Raw genomic sequence first — 10,488 nt, forward strand, 5'->3', positions numbered from 1 at the left:
TTGACAAAACTCCATACGAGCTACGGAGAGGAAAAAGACCAAACTTATCTCATATGAAAGTTTGGGCCTGTGACACTTATGTAAAGCGAAATGAATCAGATAAGTTTAAGGCTAAATCTGACAAATGCGTATTTGTGGGATATCCAAAAGAGACAATTGATATCAGTTTTATAATCCCGTTGAGAAGAAGGTGTTCATCTCAAGACATGCCATATTCCTAGAAAAAGAGTTTATTCTACGAGAGGGTAGTGGGAGTAAACTAAAACTTGAAGAAGTTCAAGAATCCACAGATAGTGTTGACCAATTAGATGAACCTGAGTCTGATCCTACACCTATTGACGAACAGACTCTTGATCAGGATGTAGAGAACCCTGAGGACACTCTAACGCAGCGTAAATCAAGTAGCATCATTCGACCTCCTAGAAGGTACAAATTCACGATTACTAATAAAGTATTATTAGTCGAGGATGATGAACCTACAAATTATGCAGAAGCGAAGTCAAGTGTTGACTCGAAGAGATGGTAAGAAGTCATGGAATTCGAAATGAACTCAATGTATGAGAACAAGGTTTGGACCTTGGTCGACCTTCCAGGTAGGATAAAATCGATAGGTTGTAAATGGGTTTACAAGAAAAAGGTCGATGTGGATGGAAACGTCCATACATACAAAGTAAAGCTAGTAGCAAAGGGTTACGCACAAAGATAACGCGTTGACTTTGATGAAACTTTTTTGCCTGTAGTCATGCTAAAGTCCATTCGAATTTTGCTTGCAATAGCTACATACCATGATTATGCGATATGGCAAATGGATGTCAAAACTGCTTTCCTTAATGGAAACTTACAAGAGGAGGTGTACATGATACAGCTTGAAGCTTTTGAATCCAAAGGAGCCAACAAATTATGTAAGTTAAATTGATTCATTTATGTATTAAAGCAAGCCTCTAGGAGCTGAAATCTTCGTTTTGATGAGACAATCAAAAGGTTTGATTTTATCAAAAATGAAGATGAACCGTGTGTTTACAAGAAGACAAGTGGGAGCGCAGTCGTATTCCTAATATTATATGTCGATGGCATATTATTAATGGGAAACGACATCCCAATGCTTCAATCGATAAAATTATGGTTATCAAAGAATTTCTCCATGAAAGATATGGGAGAAGCAGCGTATATCTTGGGAATCAAGATCTATAGAGATAGATCTAAAAGATTACTAGGCTTATCCCAATCTTCGTACATAGATAAAATCTTGAGAAGATTTAATATGGAAGAGTCTAAAGAGGTTTATGTCCCATGTTGCATGGGATTCACCTCTCAAAAGATATGTGTCCTAAAACACATGATGAAAGGAGTCGCATGGATAAGATTCCTTATACTTCAGCGATAGAATCTATCATGCATGCGATGCTATGTACGAGACCGATGTTTCATATGCTCTAAGTGTTACTAGTAGGTTTCAAGCAAATCCTGGTGAGAAACACTAGATAGCGGTTAAGATCAGTCTTAAGTACTTGAGAAGGACTAAAGATGTGTTCTTGATCTATGGAGGAAATGAACTAAAAATTCATGGGTATACTGATGCCAGCTTTCAAACTGACAAAGATGATAGAAAGTCTCAATCACGATATATGTTTACTCTCAATAATGGAGCGGTTAGTTGGAAAAGTTCCAAACAGGAGATAACCCCCGATTCAACAATTGAAGCCGAGTACATTGCTACTTCAAAAGCAGCGAAGGAAGCTGTCTGGATCAAGAAGTTCATTAATGAAGTTGGGGTCGTTCCTAGCATTGTTGATCCCATACCTTTGTATTGTGATAACAATGGAGCCATCATACAAGCGAATGAACCGAGGTCTCATCAACGATCCAAACATGTGCTAAGGCGATATCATCTCATCAGGGAGATTATACAAAGAAATGACGTAATGATAGAGCGAGTTCCCACAGACGACAATATTGCAGATCCACTAACAAAGTCGTTGTCACAACAGAAACATGATCATCATGTGGACGCTTATGGTATTAGATACATGAGTTATTGGATCTAGTGCAAGTGGGAGTTTGTAAGGGTTATGCCCTAAATTCAATCGATTTAGGTTGTAAACGCTTTTAATATGTTTAATGCATTTAATTTTGGCAAGATCTATTATTTATTTAAATTAATTTTGTGATAAATAATATTAAATAATAGAATCCGAAGATCCAAGTTTAAGTGATTTGTTAATCACAAGGAGTTGTGATTGTGAGATAAAAATTACATATGATTGGATCTTGAATAAATCGTGGTCGTAAGTAATAACGAGATACGGATATTGTTGATACAGTTAGACCATCACGTGTGACATTTCTTACTTGTAAATAAGTAGCTGATCTCACGAGCTAAAGTGTGGTGACACTTAAATGAACACGTGGATTTTTTTTATAGAACAAAACATTGGAGACCCGCTAAGAGATTCCACATGGATAACTATTTGAGTGTCAGTGGTTAATCTCTAACGTTCGGTAGTGGAATTGGTCCTATAACTTGAGGTCATCATGGTACCTTGTATGAGGACAGTCATGCTTTGACGGTGTTGGATGTTACTCTGCCAAGGGCCGCTAATACGACATCGTTTGGGTATGTCAAGAACCATATAAAGATTGTGAATGATCAATAGATGATTCGTCACTCTTAGATAGTAAGAGATTGTGATCTGCATTTCGTTCAATTAAATCAATAACGAAATTCTTGGCCAAGGTATACATATAAGTCGAAAAGGAGTTTTTGACTCATATTGACTTAATAGTAGAATGAAAGATATGATCAATAATCGAGATTGACACACTTCCATATCTCGTAGTTGATCTGATCATATTGACGAAGGGATTATAATTTCATGGTAAACGAACAGTTTTGGTTTTGTCATATCACGTGACATTTCCCATCACATGTGTCGCCCTGATACAATGTTAGATGTCAACCTAGGACGGCGAGTGTGAATTTGTGATAAACCAAAAGGGTGTTTAATTTATCATTTTTGATTAGATCAAAATAATATTTCACGTCTTTAGACATCGTGGTCGGGAATCTAATGGGTCGCACACAAAAAAGAATTGGAAGATTGCAAATTGCCAATTGATTAATTTAACAATCGTTGGATAAATTAATTAACTGAATTTATTATTTATATTCCCGAATTAATTAATTGGATTAATTAATTCACGGACCGGATTTAATTAAATGGATTAATTAGACATTGGACCGGATCGGGCCGAGCCCGTTTGGGTTTATATAAATACATGGCTAGGATTTGAAGTCCATAAAGTTTTCATTATTCTTGCTGGCATAAAAGGAAAAATTCTAGCAGTTGCAGTCTATTCTCTGTGTGGATTTCATCGGAGGCTGGACAATTGGACAGCTGTAGGAGGCAAATTCAAGTTGTTGGAAAAGAATAACACAAAGGAATTTGCAAAATCAAGAAAAGGTATATTTTTTATCACAGTTATTATCTAAATACAAAGCTGAATCTTGAATGGGAATTGAAATTGTTTAATTCCGCTGTGCATATTTAAGTAAATTCCCAACAGAAGGTACAGTTGAAAGCACTACGCCAGAAATCAGAGTAAACACATAGAATGAGCCCAGATAATAAAAAAAAAATACAACTAATTATTTTCAGTGCATCTAAAATTACACATCTTCAGTTCACATTCTAAAATATCCATTCCGTATGCACTAAAACCCCTAAAAAACAGAGGACTTTTAAAATTTTAAACACTTTATGACAAATTTTTTTTAAAAAAATGGTCACACCGTCGCATTAAAACCCCAGAGAATGACACTAAATCCAGAAACATACACAAATCTGTAGGGATTTCTCACCTTTTAACAAAGAGGGTACAGTTGACAGCACAATATCGGAACTTTGGAACATTCACAAGAACCAACGATTACTGAGGAAGATTTGAAATTATCATACAAGAGTAGAGTGGTCAGGTTTGTCCTCGAAGTAGCATGTAAAATGAATAGAAACTTAATAAACCTAACAAAATGACACCAAACCTAATAAAACACACAGATCTATAAGAAATTCTTACTGTTCGACAGAGCCGGTAGATTTCACAGCATGACGCCGGTAGAAGATCGACAAGAACCAATGAGAGGCAGATTACAGAACGAGAAAAACCAAAGTGCAGTGAACGAGTCGCACGAACAAACAACCAAAATCAAATTGATCAAATCAAATACAGACAAGGCAGAAGGACATTGGCTGAAATTTAATTTTTTTTTCAATAATACATAAATAAGTATAAATAAGTAATATAAAAAAATACATTAAAAAATTTAATTAATTTTAAACTTAATCAAAGATGTGCCATCTTATATTAGAACTATAAGCAAAAATCGTCAAATCAAAAAATCGAACCGAAACCGCATTTTAGAAATTCTCTGTCTAGTGTCACGTGGACCCACCAACGAAATGATTTTGAACCAAACTAAATCAGTCAAAACCAAACGATTTGGTTTAGGTTTGAGAATTTCAATTTCGGTTTAAAACAAAACTAGACCAGCGAAAAAATATAAAAAAAAATAATTTTTTTGAAAATTCATCCAAATATATAAAATTCAATAATTTTGTAACTTTTATCATTTGTGGGTACTTTTTGTCAATTTTTTTATTTTCTATTACATATATATTATTATTATCCAATAATCCTAATTAGTTATTATTATTGTTATTGTTGTTATTGTTGAAAGTTCAGGGAACGTGCTACAATCACTTGGAAATTCACGAAGAACGTTATGTTACGTCAAATTCAAGTTTTAGATATTTTACGTTCCAAACAATTTATTATTTGACCTCATTGCGGAATTGATTAATCAAAGCAACACGTCACTTTAATTAATTGTCTAGGTGATTAAATATACAGCCCAGTTAATTCCTATGTTGAACTGCCGGTTTGCGTAAAGTAAATAACATAATACAAAACACAACTCGCGATATGATGACGGAGAAACCCCAACGTGGGTAAAACTCCGGGACCAAGCCAATAAGTTCCATTATACCAATTCAATCAGTACAAGTTCTATCAAACTCCGAACCCAGTCAGACCCGCTATTTCAATCTCACGATCTACTACCGTAGATACTACTAGTCTCATGCTAACTTCCTGATCTACCACCTGCAGCTCAATCTGCTGTCCAATACAACCTCCTGGTCTTTAGCTGATTGTATCACCAAGTGGAATTCCAAGAATCTCCTGTTCTTGTCCAGTTCCTGCACTTATCGTCCACCTTCCTCAATCCCCCTTTGAGAGAGTCCCTTCCTCGACAAATGAAGAAGTTCGGTGCTTTGTCTTCACAAACTTGATGTTTTTCCCCAAAATATTGGTTGTCGGATCACAAAAATAAGATTGATGAATTCTTCAGTTGGTTGTGTTCTTGGATCTCTTCACAATGATATGAAAGTGCTCTAATATGAAAGCACAATGAAGCAACCACACCATTTTCATTCACTGCCTTTGTATTTATAGTTGGGGGTAATTTGGAGTTCGAGACCGTGTCAAACTTTCTAAAAATCAAAAATATGATTTTCCATATAACACTATCGCTCGAGCGAAAAGCGAGTGGAGAGCGAGCAACAGTACTTCACTCGAGCGAAGTCTAAGCAACGTCCATTCTTCTTCTTCTCGCTCGAGCGGTGGCAAGGCGAATAGCTAGCGAACCTCTGGCGCCGTGTTCTTGATTTTGACCTAACACTTAAACCCTAGTCCTTACCACACAACTTTGCTAAATTGCACCCTAAGTCCTTCACTTTTATAACATTGTACAATTGAGTCCCTGGCTTTTACAAATTTACAATTTGGTCCTTTTGTCCACAGAATCACCAATTACACCTTTAGACCTAACATTTGTTGTGGTCATCTTCAAGTTTAAAATTTTGTCTTCGGCCAAGGCCTCAAAATCCATATGAGCTCCAAAGTAGAAAAGATGAAAGATTTGGGTTTGAACTATATTACTTACACCCATTGAATGACAAGAAATAGAAAATGGGTTTCTTTCAATTTTACTTCTTTTCCCTTCCGCTCTTCCCAATTTCCAAAATGACGCCTTTCTCTTTTTCGCCAGGTGAATTACTGAATTTGATGAAAAATCCAATTATTCATCCAAGAAAAAGGTATATTTATCTTTAGCCTTTTATGGGCTCCTTTGTTTTTAGGCTCAATCGGATTTTAGTTTTATTTTTCTGTCAAGTTTTGTACAGTCAAAAATACGTTCCATTGCAGTTGGAGAATTGTTATGTGTAACTATGTGATTTTTTGTTGAACTCGCAGACGAAGGAGAAGTATATGTTCAAATCAATAATTTTTTTGTTAAGTATATATTTTTTGAGCACATTAACTGTTTAACACATTTACATAATTTTCTAGTGATCATTTGTTGTAAAGAATCACAAATATTTATATGAAGTGAAAGCATTGAATGATTCAATAAAAGTTGTGGCGGATGATTTATATTTTCTATTACCATATTTTTGAAGATTCTTTTATCTATCTAGTATCTAGTACTATGATGATGTAATTAATGTAGACGATGAACCATGTGTGACAACAATTGATGTTTGAGTATATACGAGAAACTGAGTTCGTAATAACATACAATCGTAAACTTGTGTAATTATTATGTTTAGATATTATAAACAATTGTTTTATTATTATGGTTTGTTATTCTCTCTGTCTAATCAGTAACTTTTTTTCTTGCAGATATGATGAGCATGACTTATTGGACATCATTAATATTTTTGGCCTTATATTTAATTTAGTAGACTTTTATTGTAACGTTATCATTAACCTAAAAATGGCGAACAAAAAATTATGTTTTAGTTTATTGTGATTTCATTTTGATTTAATAGGTATTTAAATTTATAGTAGATATATTTAGTTTATTTTAGATTTATTACTGTGAATATATATTGAATTCAATGAATTAATGACACAAAAGTAGACAGGTAAAAAAATATAGGGCAAAACTAGCAGTTTAATATCGGACAAAACCGTTAGCTTTAGATTTGAGTTTTTTTCAAACCATTTAAAATGGTTTGGTTTAGGTTTGGATTTTTCTCAAACCGGTTTAAACGGTTTAGTTTAAAAAACTATCAAAAATAGGTAAAATCGGACCGCTTACACCCCTATCTTATATTGCTAAAATAAGTCATTTATTTTTACTTTAATCAATAAAAGTTATTCGTTATATAATAAACTAATTCGATTAAATTTGAACTTTTGAAACTTAGTTATATATATATATATATATATATATGAAATAAAATACCTAATTTCATAACAAGTTATTATGAATGTGAATAAAATAAATATGTAATTCTTGTAGAGTCTTAAATTAAATTTAAATAATGAAACGGTGGGCTTGGGTGCGAATGAAGTTAGTTAGGCTATACTTAGCATATCTTTGAATATCTTTAAAATGAAAATTCACATTTTCCAAGAGTAACTTGGTCATTAAAAAATTTTGGTGGCATAGTACATTTGACAGCTGAGAGATTTCTGAGAGATGCAATTTAAAATTAAAAAACCATTATATCCACACTTTCATAAATCTATTCCCAGAAGTACCCATGCACTCATAGTTGCACATTATTTTCCATCACTAATGTACTTGAGGGTAAGATGGAAATGCCAATTTATGAACCTATCGTTAGTATTTCAAAAGTTAAGTGAAGACAATTACTTGCTCCATCTTACCTACACCATCAATCAATGCGGGCTCACATTGACAGCAATAAGAAAAGGGAAAAATTCATTTCTAAGAAGGTAAGTTTACCTTTTTTTCAAAATTAACAACAAAGGTTTAAACTTTCAGAAATCAGATTTTTAAAATTTTATTAATAAATTAATTTATTAATATATATTTTATTTAATGAAATATATTTAGGTCACAATTTTTTATCACAGATATTTAATTAATTAGTCACAAATTAATTTTTAATCACAATTTATCAAATTATTGATCGCAACTTATTTCTGGATCACAAATCGAAAATTTTATAGGTCACAGAATATTTTTCGATCACGAATCCAAAAATTTTATAGGTCACAAATTATTCATCGGTCACAGAATCAAACCTTTTTAATGGTCACAACTCATTTCCTGATTGCAAATTATCGAATTAATTGGTCACGATTAATTTTCTAATTAGAATTTATTATTGGAGTCACTGTCACAACTTTCAGGTCATAATTTAATTTTCCGATCATGATTATTGGAGTCACATTCACTAGTTTTGGGTCTCTTATTCAATTTTTGAGTCATAATTGAAGTCATAGTCACGCATCCAACCATTTCCACAACCACTGCATCCACCAGCACAACTACGCATCGCCTTAAACAATACAGTCTGCCGTCGAATCTAACAAAAGTCTGCCACCGCAAGCACCCCAAATCATTGCCACCACCGTCGCCACCACACACTAACACCATAGATCTACGATAGTCGCAGATCACTATCACCGTCGTCTCACACAAAAAAAATGCAACCTCACGCCACACCACCGTCGCACACACCACCACACCCACACCCACGCACAATTCACACCACCACACCAACACCACGGATCGCCACACTACTGTCACTGTTGTCTCACACAAAACACCGCAGCCTCAAGCTACCATGGTTGCACACACCACCACACCCATGCACAGTACACACTGCCCCGCACACACACCACAACACCCACGCACATACACACCGCTACCACACACACACCACCACAAATCCACAACAGATCGAGATAGCAGTGAGATCTGCATAGATTGCGATTGGCAGTTCCTTAGATCGCCACCAGTTCGTCGAAGCTGCAATGGAGCAGCTCCTCCTTCGGTCGGCTACATTGCAAAGGAGCAACTCTCTATCATCGATCTCCCATCACCGAGCAGTTGAGAGAGAGAGAGATAGAGACGTGAGAGAGAGAATTGGGGGTGAGGGAGAAATGAAAGTGGAGAAAAATTAGGGATTTGTGAATTATATATATTTAGTAAATATTCTGATTTATGAAATGACAAATTCGAAATCTGATTTTAGAACTCTAGATTTTAACTCTAGGGTTTCCTGTAATTTCCACAAAAAAAAGGTCCAATCTCTTTTTAATGGGGCTTAAATGGGGGGCTTAATTTTTTGGGCTAGACTAAATCTCTTATTCCTTTTAATTTCACCATGAATTTAGACTAAATTCTCCATTTTTAGAAGCTAATATGCTTTTGGGCTAGAACAGGGTTGAGCTATAGTCCAGCCCACCTCCCTCTCCATTCGCCTCTGAATACAGAAAATCAAATGAAAGAGGAAGCGATATGGAACTATAAAATTAAAGATTACCATGTTAATATGCAAAAATTTTCATAAAAGATATAATATGAAAAATATGGTGAGTCGACTGCTACATTTCTTTGTTTGAATGTGAAAATGAATGGAAGAGTAGATAAAGAGAATAGGTAATGACCTAATGGACAGTGAAAATGAGATAAAAAAAATGTATTTGGCCTTATGAACAGTGCAAACCTATCCAATAGCGAAATCAAGTGTGAACACATTGAAACGAAATGAATAGTGCTTGGGTAATTATGACAAAACGTCTTCACTGTTCAATATTTTTGTACAAAACATCCCTACCTTTCATTTTTTAATGATTTCACCCTCACTTTCAACTTTCAGTACGAAAAATGTCCTTTCATCCACCTACCATCAAATGTTCTGTTAACTCAACGAAGGTTAATTAACACGAAACGTCCCCACCTTTCTTTTTTGACAATTTCATCCTTACTTTCACTATTGATTGCAAAAAAGGTCTTTCCATCCATCCAGCGTCTAATACTCCATTAACTCAAAAAAAAAATGCAATTTTTCTTTTCAAAAACTATGGGTAATATAGTTTTATCCAATTTTTTCACCAGCCTTCTTCCCGCCTTGAAAGTTAATTGTTCAAAATTAAAAGTGATATTAAAATAATTTATACAATTATTGCATTAAATAAACAAGAAATGACATAAAGAACATTGTATTTTACCTTGAGAAGAATAATGTCTATTATAATACTGGATTACTCATAAAATTTGAAACGCTAGATGAAGAGATTGAATATGTGGTCGACAAACTAAAGATATTCATCCCATTTTGTGCTTATTAAGGGTATAAATAAGGGTGAAATAAGAAGAATTATGGCATATGTGATGCTGTATATAACCCAACAGACTTCAATGGAAAATGACCCATCACATATGAATGGAAAAGATGATTTGGACATTTTTTTTCCTTTTTAGCATGAAATTGAATTTGTAATAACCATCACTATATATTAATACCTTTTACGTGTAACAACTCTATCTTTCAATAGATTTTATGAAACCTTACTTTTAAAACTAAGTTGTGTAAAACATCCATACATTTGTAAAATGAAATGTATGAACATTTTGCACAAAAACATTGGAAGGTGGGTACATTT

This window comes from Olea europaea, unplaced genomic scaffold, assembly GCF_002742605.1.
Source record: "Olea europaea var. sylvestris unplaced genomic scaffold, O_europaea_v1 scaffold2315, whole genome shotgun sequence".
Taxonomy (NCBI): Eukaryota; Viridiplantae; Streptophyta; class Magnoliopsida; order Lamiales; family Oleaceae; genus Olea; species Olea europaea.